Source organism: Hypomesus transpacificus, chromosome 8 (genome assembly GCF_021917145.1).
Source record: "Hypomesus transpacificus isolate Combined female chromosome 8, fHypTra1, whole genome shotgun sequence".
Classification (NCBI taxonomy): Eukaryota; Metazoa; Chordata; class Actinopteri; order Osmeriformes; family Osmeridae; genus Hypomesus; species Hypomesus transpacificus.
In genome coordinates, this window is record NC_061067.1 from 12,798,827 (window position 1) to 12,811,314 (window position 12,488).

Genomic DNA, 12,488 nt, shown 5'->3' on the forward strand with positions numbered 1-12,488 from the left:
GAGCGCCTTCGAGCACCTGCTCAGCTTGAGCGCTTTCTCGAGCGCCTGCTCGGTTTCCTGAGCGCCTGCTCGGCTTCCTGAAAGCCTGCTCGGCTTCCTGAGCGCCTGCTCGGCCTTACACCGTGCAGTCAAAGATAGAGTAAAGTCTCCCCAGCATTGGGACTCACACTCATAGACGGCTGCTGTGATATCTGGATGGAAGTGTGGAGGAACGGACAAAGTTTATATATAAGAACCTTTTTTTTTATCAGAATGTGGTAAAATAAGATAAGATGATCCTTTATATTCCCACGGTGGATTTTCAGCATGGTTTGTTTATCTGAGAAAATTTAAAATGTTATCAACCTGTTTTGTCTGTCGTGATCGTGTGAATTGTGAGAGAGTAGCTGATAACAAAGCTATAGTGTTTGAAACAATGATTATGTGGACTGAAAGCATTCCATCAGGTGTCATCTTATCTCCTGGTCCTTGGTAAAAAAAAAAGATAAGATGATCCTTTATAAGTCCCACGGTGGACTTGTTTGTTAGTTTGAAAATTTGTTTGTCTGAGAAAGACCTTGACAAGTGGAAGTGTTTTGATAGAGTTTGTGTGTGTGTGTGTGTGTGTGTGTGTGTGTGTGTGTGTGTGTGTGTGTGTGTGTGTGTGTGTGTGTGTGTGTGTGTGTGTGTGTGTGGGAATTTTGTTGTCTCATTCTACAAGTCTTCTGAAAGGTTATGGCTGTGGTTGGATAATACACGCAGTTGTAAAATTCTTATTAGAAGGAGTAGGATATTTACATGATCCCTCCTCTGCTAACCCACCATCGGCTATAAAACTGCAACGCTCAGTGTTATCATTACACTTGAAGCTTAATTAGAGAGCCTAGTCGAGCACTACGGCAGGTGTGATGGAAGGAAGACATGCACAACGGGATCACTTCGACAGACGCAGAATATAAATAAGAAGTGAAGAGTATACAGACATTCCGACTGGTGATAACAGACAGCGGACGAATTGGCGTGAACAAAGACCACGAGACCCACAGGGGTACGCTTGCCCTCCCGTCGTCTCTTCCCAAGTCAGCGTAGAGGGCAACGCGCTCCAATATGATGACTCACATCACACAGACCTGAGTTATTGTACACCGTCGCCTTGGAAGAACATACGGCGGAGAATTCTGAACGAAAGACGCGTGCAGAATGATAGATTTTACAAAGAGAACTGTGATCGGCCAGACAGATTTTACGAAGAGAATTGTGATGGCCCATGCAAAGGTCTCTTTAGACCACAACAACACTTCTATCAAAGAAACTTTTGCAACAGAGGAGGATCTCAGCTGAGGAGGGGTGCGAATCGAACATTTAGACAGCAGTCACTTCAAAATGATCAGCGTGATAATGATCCGATCAACAACCAGCGTGGCGAAAGGCGACCGGGTGGTGGCAGAGACACAAATATCTCAGGGTACAGGAGATCCGACGTTTTTAATGCTCCTTCTACTCAAAAGTTAAAACGGTCGTTTCCGAACCCTAAATCCTCGGTTGATCAGTCTGACAGCAAGCGCCATAAGATCGATCCACACAGGAAAGATGATCGCCACGGTAAGACCGGTGACAGACATTGGAACAGACACCGCGATGAACGAAGTGACAGACACCGTCACGTGCGAAGTGGCAGGAGACGCCGTACCAACGGAGACATTGCAGACAAAAGGATTGACGAGATAGAGTCATCTCCAGGTAGGCAGGCTGGCGAGGCTTGCGGTGTGGTAGAATCTGCACCTGTGCAACCAGTTGCTCAGGCTGATGAAGACCCCTACAGTGTGTTCGAATATGTCCCTGTGCATCCAGCTGATCGGGTTGATCAATATCCGTGTGATCAAGCTGATGATAAAAACCCGTACGGTGTAGTCAAATCGGCTCCTGTCGATAATGCTAATCGGGCCGGGGACGGAGCCTGCTTGGCTCCGCAACTTCATGTAACCTCACCCAACAGCGGTAGAAAAGAGATGGATTCTCAAACTAATCAAATGGAAGTTCCCACAACAGATGACAAAAAAAATCAACATTCACGCCACGGCAGAGACAATAAGATGAAAGGGAAAGATTTATCCCAAATCTTAACCTGGTACCATGGTAATCAAGATTCTGGATGGAGTGTGATAAATCGGCGTTGTGAAAACAACTTGACATGCAGGCCTACAGAGCCTCCGGCTAAGGAAGTCTCCGTTATTGTCCCCCTTTTGGACATAAAGACTGCTTCACGTAGCCGCGGTAAAAATATAGGAATGTTGTTATCTGCTCACACTAAAAGTCAGAAGGACACAGAGTTGTCAGGTAAAGTTCCAGTTATTGTTTTAGGAAGAGAAGATTGTAGGAAGAGAGCCTGGCTTATCTCTGAAAACAGAAAATCTACAGGTTTATTAGAAGGTGCCTCGGATCTAAAATCGGACAGTCATCGCTCATGCTCTTCTTCATCTCCTGATAGTGTTCACACAGATATGTGTCACTCATAAGCAACCATCTACGTCAAATCCTAACACGCCGGCCGCTGAAACGTGTGGGTCTACATGTTTCGAAAATGAGACAGAACTGGCTGTTTCCGCAATCTCCAACGTGGCCAGCCCACCCGAGTCAGATAATAGACATCAAATGGGTTCTGAATATTCCAGCCTCCCAACCTTGGAATGTGCCGGACAGACAGAGCCAGCATCTTCCGATGATAGGGAGGCGATAGAAGAGGTGTCAGAAGCAGCCACTATGACATCACCACCCCAGCCAGATCGACCGCTGTCGGTTGTGATATCATGTGACATTTACAGTGAGACAGAAGATTTGGCTGATTCAGAATACCTATCTGATACAGAGGGAAGTCCGATTATGTTTGATACGAGCTTTCCGATCGGATATACAGAAAATCTGAGGGTTTTCACTGAGACCCAGCTTGGGAAGGTAGTGTCCCCGTCTACGTTCAATCGATCAGAAAATGAAGAGATTCCAGTAACAGAACGAAGTGACAGACACCGTCATGAGCGAAGTGGCAGGAGACGCCAAGACAACGGAGACATTGCAGACAAAAGGATTGACGAGATAGAGTCATCTCCAGATAGGCAGACTGGCGAAGCTTGCGGTGTGGTCGAATCTGCACCTGTGCAACCAGTTGATCAGGTTGATAAAGATCCGTGTAATCAGGCTGATGAAGACCCCTACAGTGTGGTCGAATATGTCCCTGTGCATCCAGCTGATCGGGTTGATCAATATCCGTGTGATCAAGCTGATGATAAAAACCCGTACGGTGTAGTCAAATCGGCTCCTGTCGATAATGCTAATCGGGCCGGTGATCGAGCCTGCTTGGCTCCGCAACCTCATATAACCTCACCCAACAGCGGTAGAAAAGAGATGGATTCTCAAACTAATCAAATGGAAGTGTCCACAACAGATGACAAAAAAAGTCAACATTCACGCCACGGCAGAGACAAAAAGATGAAAGGGAAAGATGTATCCCAAATCTTAACCTTGTACCATGGTAATCAAGATTCTGGATGTAGTGTGATAAATCTGCGCTGTGAAAACAACTTGACATGCAGGCCTACAGAGCCTCCGGCTAAGGAAGTCTCCGTTAATGTCCCCCTTTTGGACATAAAGACTGCTTCACGTATCCGCGGTAAAAATATAGGAATTTTTTTATCTGCTCACACTAAAAGTCAGACGGAGGACACAGAGCTGTCAGGTAAAGTTCCCGTTATTGTTTTAGAAGATTGTAGGAAGAGAGCCTGGCTTATCTCTGAAAACAGAAAATCTACAGGTTTATTTGAAGGTGCCTCGGATCTAAAATCGCACAGTTATCGCTTATGCTCTTCCTCATCTCCTGATAGTGTTCACACAGATATATGTGTCACTCATAAGCAACCATCTACGTCAAATCCTAACACGGCGGCCGCTGAAACGTGTGGGTCTACATGTTTCGAAAATGAGACAGAACTGGCTGTTTCCGCAATCTCCAACGTGGCCAGCCCACCCGAGTCAGATAATAGATATCAAATGGGTTCTGAATATTGCAGCCTCCCAATCTTGGAATGTGCCAGACAGACAGAGCCGGCATCTTCCGATAGGGAGGCGATAGAAGAGGTGTCAGCCACTATGACATCACCACCCCATCCAGATCGACCGACAGAAGATTTGGCTAATTCCCAATACCTATCTGATACAGAGGGGAGTCCGATTACGTTTGATACGAGCTTTCCGGTCGGATATACAGAAAATCTGAGGGTTTTCACTGAGACCCAGCTTGGAAAGGTAGTGTCCCCGTCTACGTTCAATCGATCAGAAAATGAAGAGATTCCAGTAACAGACACGATTTCCACGTGTGTGGAAGGAGGTGAAACGTGAGTATACTTAAAGCAATGTAAGTTTTTGAAACATTTGGATACATTTGTTTAGGCAACATATTTTCTCTTTTCAAGTTTAACAAAAACAAAACCACAAATATTCTGGCGGATGTGTGAGTGTGTCTGGTGCCTTTGTTTAAAAATCTGCACAGCTGTGAAGGGAGATTTGTATGATTTCTGAAATGTCACATTTATAAAACTCGTCCACAGCACAAGTTAAATGTACGGTAGTCATTGTTGCTGTCATCTAGTGTTCGGGAGTAATCATTATGCAATTTATTTTGTTTGTTGCAGAAGCACACATGCAACCCCTCCACACCAGGTTACCACACCAGGTATTCTGGCAGACCTCGAGTACGTAAACCGTTGCCAGCAGCATGATTTACTTTCTTCTGAGATAGATGAGACGGATGATGGCCTTGGGTGTTCTGAGGCCGAAATTGACAATCCTTCCAGTGTTCTACCTGCTCCAGACTACGCTTCTCTTAGAGCCCCCACAGACAAATCCGAATCATATCTTCGCCTCATTAATGCACCTGCCTACTCTGACAATGATAATCTAGAAACGCCGTTGGCTTTAGGCGTTGTCTGTGACGTTTTAAATCAACAGGCCAGATCTACAAAACCTCTAACACCTCAAGTATCTATGCAGCCTCACCTGCCAGACACACAGTCTGAACCGTCCAGAGCCACTCAACTCAGCCACCAACACGACCCACGGTCAAAGGTGTCTAGCAGAGCTGCTACTGTGCCTGCTCCAGACTACGCTTCTCTTAGAGCCCCCACAGACAAATTTGAATCATATCTTCGCCTCATTAATACCCCTGCCTACTCTGACACAGATAGCCTAGAAACGCCGTTGGCTTTAGGCGTTGTTTGTGACTTTTTAAATCAACAGGCCAGATCTGCAGAACCTCAATTATCTACGCAGCCTCACTTGTCAGACACTCAGTCTGAACCGTCCAGAGCCAGTCAACCCAGCCATCAACACGACCCACAGTCAAAAGTGTCTAGCAGAGCTGCTACTTTACCAGCAATCGATGACGTCTTGTTTTTAGTGAAATGTTCGATCCAATGTTACTCGTGTATGAAAACGTTCAACCGAGAATTCATATGTACAAACTACATTATTATGCTCAACAAACCCATTCAGAGCGTCTGTGGATGTGTCATCTGTACTAAATGTTATCGTTCCAGTCACGGGTGTGTCCGACATCATGTGTCATCTACGAGATGTCACATTAATGCCACAGCTAGCTTTCTAGCGAATTGTTCAGAGTTTGACAGTGTAGCTGGTGACTGGAACATCAGCCTTAAGACAGACGACCATTTCATGACAGATGAAGCGGTCAACCCACATGTCCAGCAGATGATAAGACATGTCATTGACATCCCGACACTGCGTTTAGGTAGGTGTCCAACATCAATACCCCATCAAGAGAATGCAATATTATCAGATGGGAGTCAGATGGGAGTCAGATGGCTGAGCGGTGAGGGAGTCGGTGAGGGAGTCGGACTAGTAATCAGAAGGTTGCCGGATCGATTCCCCTGCCGGATCGATTCCCCGCCAAGCCAAATGACGTTGTGTCCTTGGGCAAGGCACTTCACCCTACTTGCCTCGGGGGGAATGTCCCTGTACTTACTGTAAGTCGCTCTGGATAAGAGCGTCTGCTAAATGACTAATTGTAAATTGTAATATTGTCCTCGAGAATTACTGATTATTGTTACATTTCTCTCCCGACAGCTTTTAGGTGTCTACTTGGTGCCGAGGACAGCTTTTCCTTCTGCTACTGGCCCGACAAACATTTGCCTGAGGAAGTGGCGTATCGATATGTGTGTATTCCACATCTGCCTGACTTCTGGAACCACGTGATTGTCGGCTGTCGCCCTGTTCCTAAAACAGAGATAATGATAGGCCAAGACGACAATATGCCAAGACTATTTGACGTCCAGATGGGTTGCTATAGATATCATTGGTCATGCTTTGTTTTAGACACTGAAATTATACTTTTTATGTGGTGCTCGTCCGTTGCTGTCGAAAGTCAAGTTGTTTTCCCCCTTGTCGATGCTAGTATTGACCATATCACCTCAACTATACAGTTTCGACGGATGGTTTTGCATTTAGCTGAGTGGTTTTCTGCACAGTATGTGACCGCGGACCGTCATTTCAATGTTGTCTTAGACTGTGAGCTTGACCAAGGGTGCTTGGTCGATGTTATATCTTTCCTAGCCCAGAAAGTCGGAATGTCTAAGTTGAACGCCCCCTTCCCTTTCCGTCGACATAGGGAAGAATTTAGTTTCAACGTGGGTAATGCGAGAGAGATGTTTACTTGTCCTTTTGATGCAAATGAGGGAGTTGATTGCATAAACATTATGGAAGAATATAACTGTTTTCATAGCAAGACGGCGTCGTTTTTTACTAGCCTCCCTCATTGCACCAGCACAGAGTATTACGGTTCCCTTTAAGTCAACATCACTCTTGATTGTTTATTTTACAGTGATTATTGACACAATTGCGTTGCCTTGTTTATAATTCAGTGAAGATGTGAAGGGAGATTCATACAATGTCTGATATATATACACCTGTAACGTTAACACCCATTACATTTTTTTCTGTATTTTTTTATTCTATTTTATATTGTATTGCCAGTATTTAATTAGATCTTCTCGATTTGATTGTATATTGTTTATAATTTTTTTTTACTGTATGCACGTGCACCAAAGTAAATTCCTTGTGAATTGAATTGAGTGTGTCTGTACACCTAAATATGTCTAAATATAAAGGGTATACCTTGCTCCAGAGTAAAGCAGGCAGCAACGACCTGTGATCTGTAGGCCTACACTCTTGACGACATAGCAGCAGGTTCTTTAGTAGAAGACCCACACCAAACTGGAAGCACATGTTGACCGAGTTTGCTACTTGCTACTTAGTTAATAAATCTTTGATGAACCCAAGTTTCTTTAATATATATTAGAAACATTACAAGACGGGGCTCCAGTGTGTGTTCAAACAAGGCCAAAAGGGCCCGATGGTATCGGTTGAAAAAGACAATCACACCTGTGCAAGAAACCCTCCCCAACCATCCCTCTCCCCACCTAAATTACCTTTCAGCTCTGTTGTACGTTTTAATGAAATGCATTGAGGCAATCAGTGAGGAAATCTTCCCTTTTTATTAATAAAAAACATAATATTTTCCATCAATGTACAACATTACACTTGTTTAGCCAACATCAATGCATTCCCGCTGTTACACACCATTTTAAAATGTCCTGAGAAAGGAAATTACTATTCTGCTTGTGACGATTCGTATAGTAGCCTATACTTCTGTGCTTAAAGTTAGTATACTAGCTTGAGGCCACCGTAGCCACAGGAATGAGAATGAATGCAATTAGAGGGGCGGCTGTGTCTACATACAATCAAAAGCCATATCTGAATTTCAGGGATTGTATTATGCTGTTGTATTATATAAGTTAGTTGAAAACAGCAGTGGGCTGGGAAAGGGTGATGGGATCTCAGTGTGGAGAGATATATGGATCGATATGCCGGATTGTTTTGATATACAGTACACAGTCATCTTTTATGCAGGATACAGAGAGAATAGAGTATAGAGACTTAAACAATTGGAAAGCGTGAGAAGGTAAAGTGAGTGGAGAAAAGAGAAGCAGAAAAGTGCAACACCCTCCCATTACCATTATCTCTAATTCACTCTCATCTGTGTTGTATGTCTGCAACCTGCTATAGCATGGGCCTACACACACGTTATTAAAGTCATTGGACTTGTGTGGGGAGGATTTGACAAGTGTGATGACTGTATTCCTCCACAGATACCATGGGCTTGGATATGGAGTTGGACCAGTTACTATTCACTTTGACTTGATGCCTGTGACCTGTGAAGAATGAATGGCACCATTCAATGGTGAAGGGCTATAACCCAGGGTTGATTGCAACTGGTGTTGGAAAACACATGTAGTAGGGCAGAATAGAGGAACTGGTTTGGTCCCTGGTTAGTCCCCAAAAATGTTGCAGAAACAGCTGAAAATATGACATAGCATTGCATCAAGGCCCAATTGGAGCAGAATTCATAGGTTATTTACAAAAAAATTGTTTTAAAAGTTCAGGGGTGTAATTTGTTGGATATAAAAGGTGTAGCACAGACAAATGAAATCTGATTTTCCTGGGAACCCTCTCGTTGCTGCTCCGTGTTGTTTATGGACTTTGAGGAAGTTGAATTTGGACATTGAATATGTTCAGAACTTTGAAAACAGTATCCACAACAGTGCCTCTGTCAGTTGTGTGTCTATGTAAAATGCAAAGGTAGCCCTCATGACCTCAACTTACTTTTATTGAAAAAGTAAAGGGTGTGGAAGTAGGCCAGACACTATTAGAATAATCTGGTGTATATTCGAGATTTTTTGACCCAAGTTTGAAAAAGTTATTGAGATTATCAATGATTTCATGCTATTTTCAGAGATTAGCGATTTTCTATCATTTTTTTAAATGTTTTATTGAAAAAGTAAAGGGTGTGGAAGTAGGCCAGACACTATTAGAATAATCTGGTGTATATTCGAGATTTTTTGACCCAATTTTGGAAAAGATATTGAGATTAGCAAGGATTTCATGCTATTTTCAGAGATTAGCGATTTTCTATCATTTCTTTAAATGTTTTATTGAAAAAGTAAAGGGTGTGGAAGTGGGCCAGACACTATTAGAATAATCTGGTGTATATTCAAGATTTTTTGACCCAAGTTTGAAAAAGTTATTGAGATTATCAATGATTTCATGCTATTTTCAGAGATTAGCGATTTTCTATCATTTTTTTAAATGTTTTATTGAAAAAGTAAAGGGTGTGGAAGTAGGCCAGACACTATTAGAATAATCTGGTGTATATTCGAGATTTTTTGACCCAAGTTTGAAAAAGTTATTGAGATTATCAATGATTTCATGCTATTTTCAGAGATTAGCGATTTTCTATCATTTTTTTTTAAATGTTTTATTGAAAAAGTAAAGGGTGTGGAAGTAGGCCAGACACTATTAGAATAATCTGGTGTATATTCGAGATTTTTTGACCCAAGTTTGAAAAAGTTATTGAGATTATCAAGGATTTCATGCTATTTTCAGAGATTAGCGATTTTCTATCATTTTTTGAAATGTTTTATTGAAAAAGTAAAGGGCGTGGAAGTAGGCCAGACACTATTAGAATAATCTGGTGTGTATTTGAGATTTTTTGACCCAAGTTTGGAAAAGATATTGAAATTAGCAAGGATTTCATGCTATTTTCAGAGATTAGCGATTTTCTATCATTTTTTTTTTATGTTTTATTGAAAAAGTAAAGGGCGTGGAAGTAGGCCAGACACTATTAGAATAATCTGGTGTGTATTTGAGATTTTTTGACCCAAGTTTGGAAAAGATATTGAGATTAGCAAGGATTTCATGCTATTTTCAGAGATTAGCGATTTTCTATAATTTTTTTAATTTTTTTATTGAAAAAGTAAAGGGTGTGGAAGTAGGCCAGACACTATTAGAATAATCTGGTGTGTATTTGAGATTTTGTGACCCAAGTTTGGAAAATATATTGAGATTAGCAAGGATTTCATGCTATTTTCAGAGATGAGCGATTTTCTATCATTTTTTTAAATGTTGTATTGAAAAAGTAAAGGGTGTGGAAGTAGGCCAGACACTATTAGAATAATCTGGTGTGTATTTGAGATTTTTTGACCCAAGTTTGGAAAATATATTGAGATTAGCAAGGATTTCATGCTATTTTCAGAGATGAGCGATTTTCTATCATTTTTTTAAATGTTGTATTGAAAAAGTAAAGGGTGTGGAAGTAGGCCAGACACTATTAGAATAATCTGGTGTGTATTTGAGATTTTTTGACCCAAGTTTGGAAAAGATATTGAGATTAGCAAGGATTTCATGCTATTTTCAGAGATTAGCGATTTTCTATAATTTTTTTAAATTTTTTATTGAAAAAGTAAAGGGTGTGGAAGTAGGCCAGACACTATTAGAATAATCTGGTGTGTATTTGAGATTTTTTGACCCAAGTTTGGAAAATATATTGAGATTAGCAAGGATTTCATGCTATTTTCAGAGATGAGCGATTTTCTATCATTTTTTTAAATGTTGTATTGAAAAAGTAAAGGGTGTGGAAGTAGGCCAGACACTATTAGAATAATCTGGTGTGTATTTGAGATTTTTTGACCCAAGTTTGGAAAAGATATTGAGATTAGCAAGGATTTCATGCTATTTTCAGAGATTAGCGATTTTCTATCATTTTTTTAATTTTTTTATTGAAAAAGTAAAGGGTGTGGAAGTAGGCCAGACACTATTAGAATAATCTGGTGTGTATTTGAGATTTTTTGACCCAAGTTTGGAAAATATATTGAGATTAGCAAGGATTTCATGCTATTTTCAGAGATGAGCGATTTTCTATCATTTTTTTAAATGTTTTATTGAAAAAGTAAAGGGTGTGGAAGTAGGCCAGACACTATTAGAATAATCTGGTGTATATTCAAGATTTTTTGACCCAAGTTTGAAAAAGTTATTGAGATTATCAATGATTTCATGCTATTTTCAGAGATGAGCGATTTTCTATCATTTTTTTAAATGTTTTATTGAAAAAGTAAAGGGTGTGGAAGTAGGCCAGACACTATTAGAATAATCTGGTGTATATTCGAGATTTTTTGACCCAAGTTTGAAAAAGTTATTGAGATTATCAATGATTTCATGCTATTTTCAGAGATTAGCGATTTTCTATCATTTTTTTAAATGTTTTATTGAAAAAGTAAAGGGTGTGGAAGTAGGCCAGACACTATTAGAATAATATGGTGTATATTCGAGATTTTTTGACCCAAGTTTGAAAAAGTTATTGAGATTATCAAGGATTTCATGCTATTTTCAGAGATTAGCGATTTTCTATCATTTTTTGAAATGTTTTATTGAAAAAGTAAAGGGCGTGGAAGTAGGCCAGACACTATTAGAATAATCTGGTGTGTATTTGAGATTTTTTGACCCAAGTTTGGAAAAGATATTGAAATTAGCAAGGATTTCATGCTATTTTCAGAGATTAGCGATTTTCTATCATTTTTTTAAATGTTTTATTGAAAAAGTAAAGGGCGTGGAAGTAGGCCAGACACTATTAGAATAATCTGGTGTGTATTTGATATTTTTTGACCCAAGTTTGGAAAAGATATTGAGATTAGCAAGGATTTCATGCTATTTTCAGAGATTAGCGATTTTCTATAATTTTTTTATTTTTTTTATTGAAAAAGTAAAGGGTGTGGAAGTAGGCCAGACACTATTAGAATAATCTGGTGTGTATTTGAGATTTTTTGACCCAAGTTTGGAAAATATATTGAGATTAGCAAGGATTTCATGCTATTTTCAGAGATGAGCGATTTTCTATCATTTTTTTAAATGTTGTATTGAAAAAGTAAAGGGTGTGGAAGTAGGCCAGACACTATTAGAATAATCTGGTGTGTATTTGAGATTTTTTGACCCAAGTTTGGAAAAGATATTGAGATTAGCAAGGATTTCATGCTATTTTCAGAGATTAGCGATTTTCTATCATTTTTTTAAAAATTTGTATTGAAAAAGTAAAGGGTGTGGAAGTAGGCCAGACACTATTAGAATAATCTGGTGTGTATTTGAGATTTTTTGACCCAAGTTTGGAAAATATATTGAGATTAGCAAGGATTTCATGCTATTTTCAGAGATGAGCGATTTTCTATCATTTTTTTAAATGTTTTATTGAAAAAGTAAAGGGTGTGGAAGTAGGCCAGACACTATTAGAATAATCTGGTGTATATTCAAGATTTTTTGACCCAAGTTTGAAAAAGTTATTGAGATTATCAATGATTTCATGCTATTTTCAGAGATTAGCGATTTTCTATCATTTTTTTAAATGTTTTATTGAAAAAGTAAAGGGTGTGGAAGTAGGCCAGACACTATTAGAATAATCTGGTGTATATTCGAGATTTTTTGACCCAAGTTTGAAAAAGTTATTGAGATTATCAATGATTTCATGCTATTTTCAGAGATTAGCGATTTTCTATCATTTTTTTAAATGTTTTATTGAAAAAGTAAAGGGTGTGGAAGTAGGCCAGACACTATTAGAATAA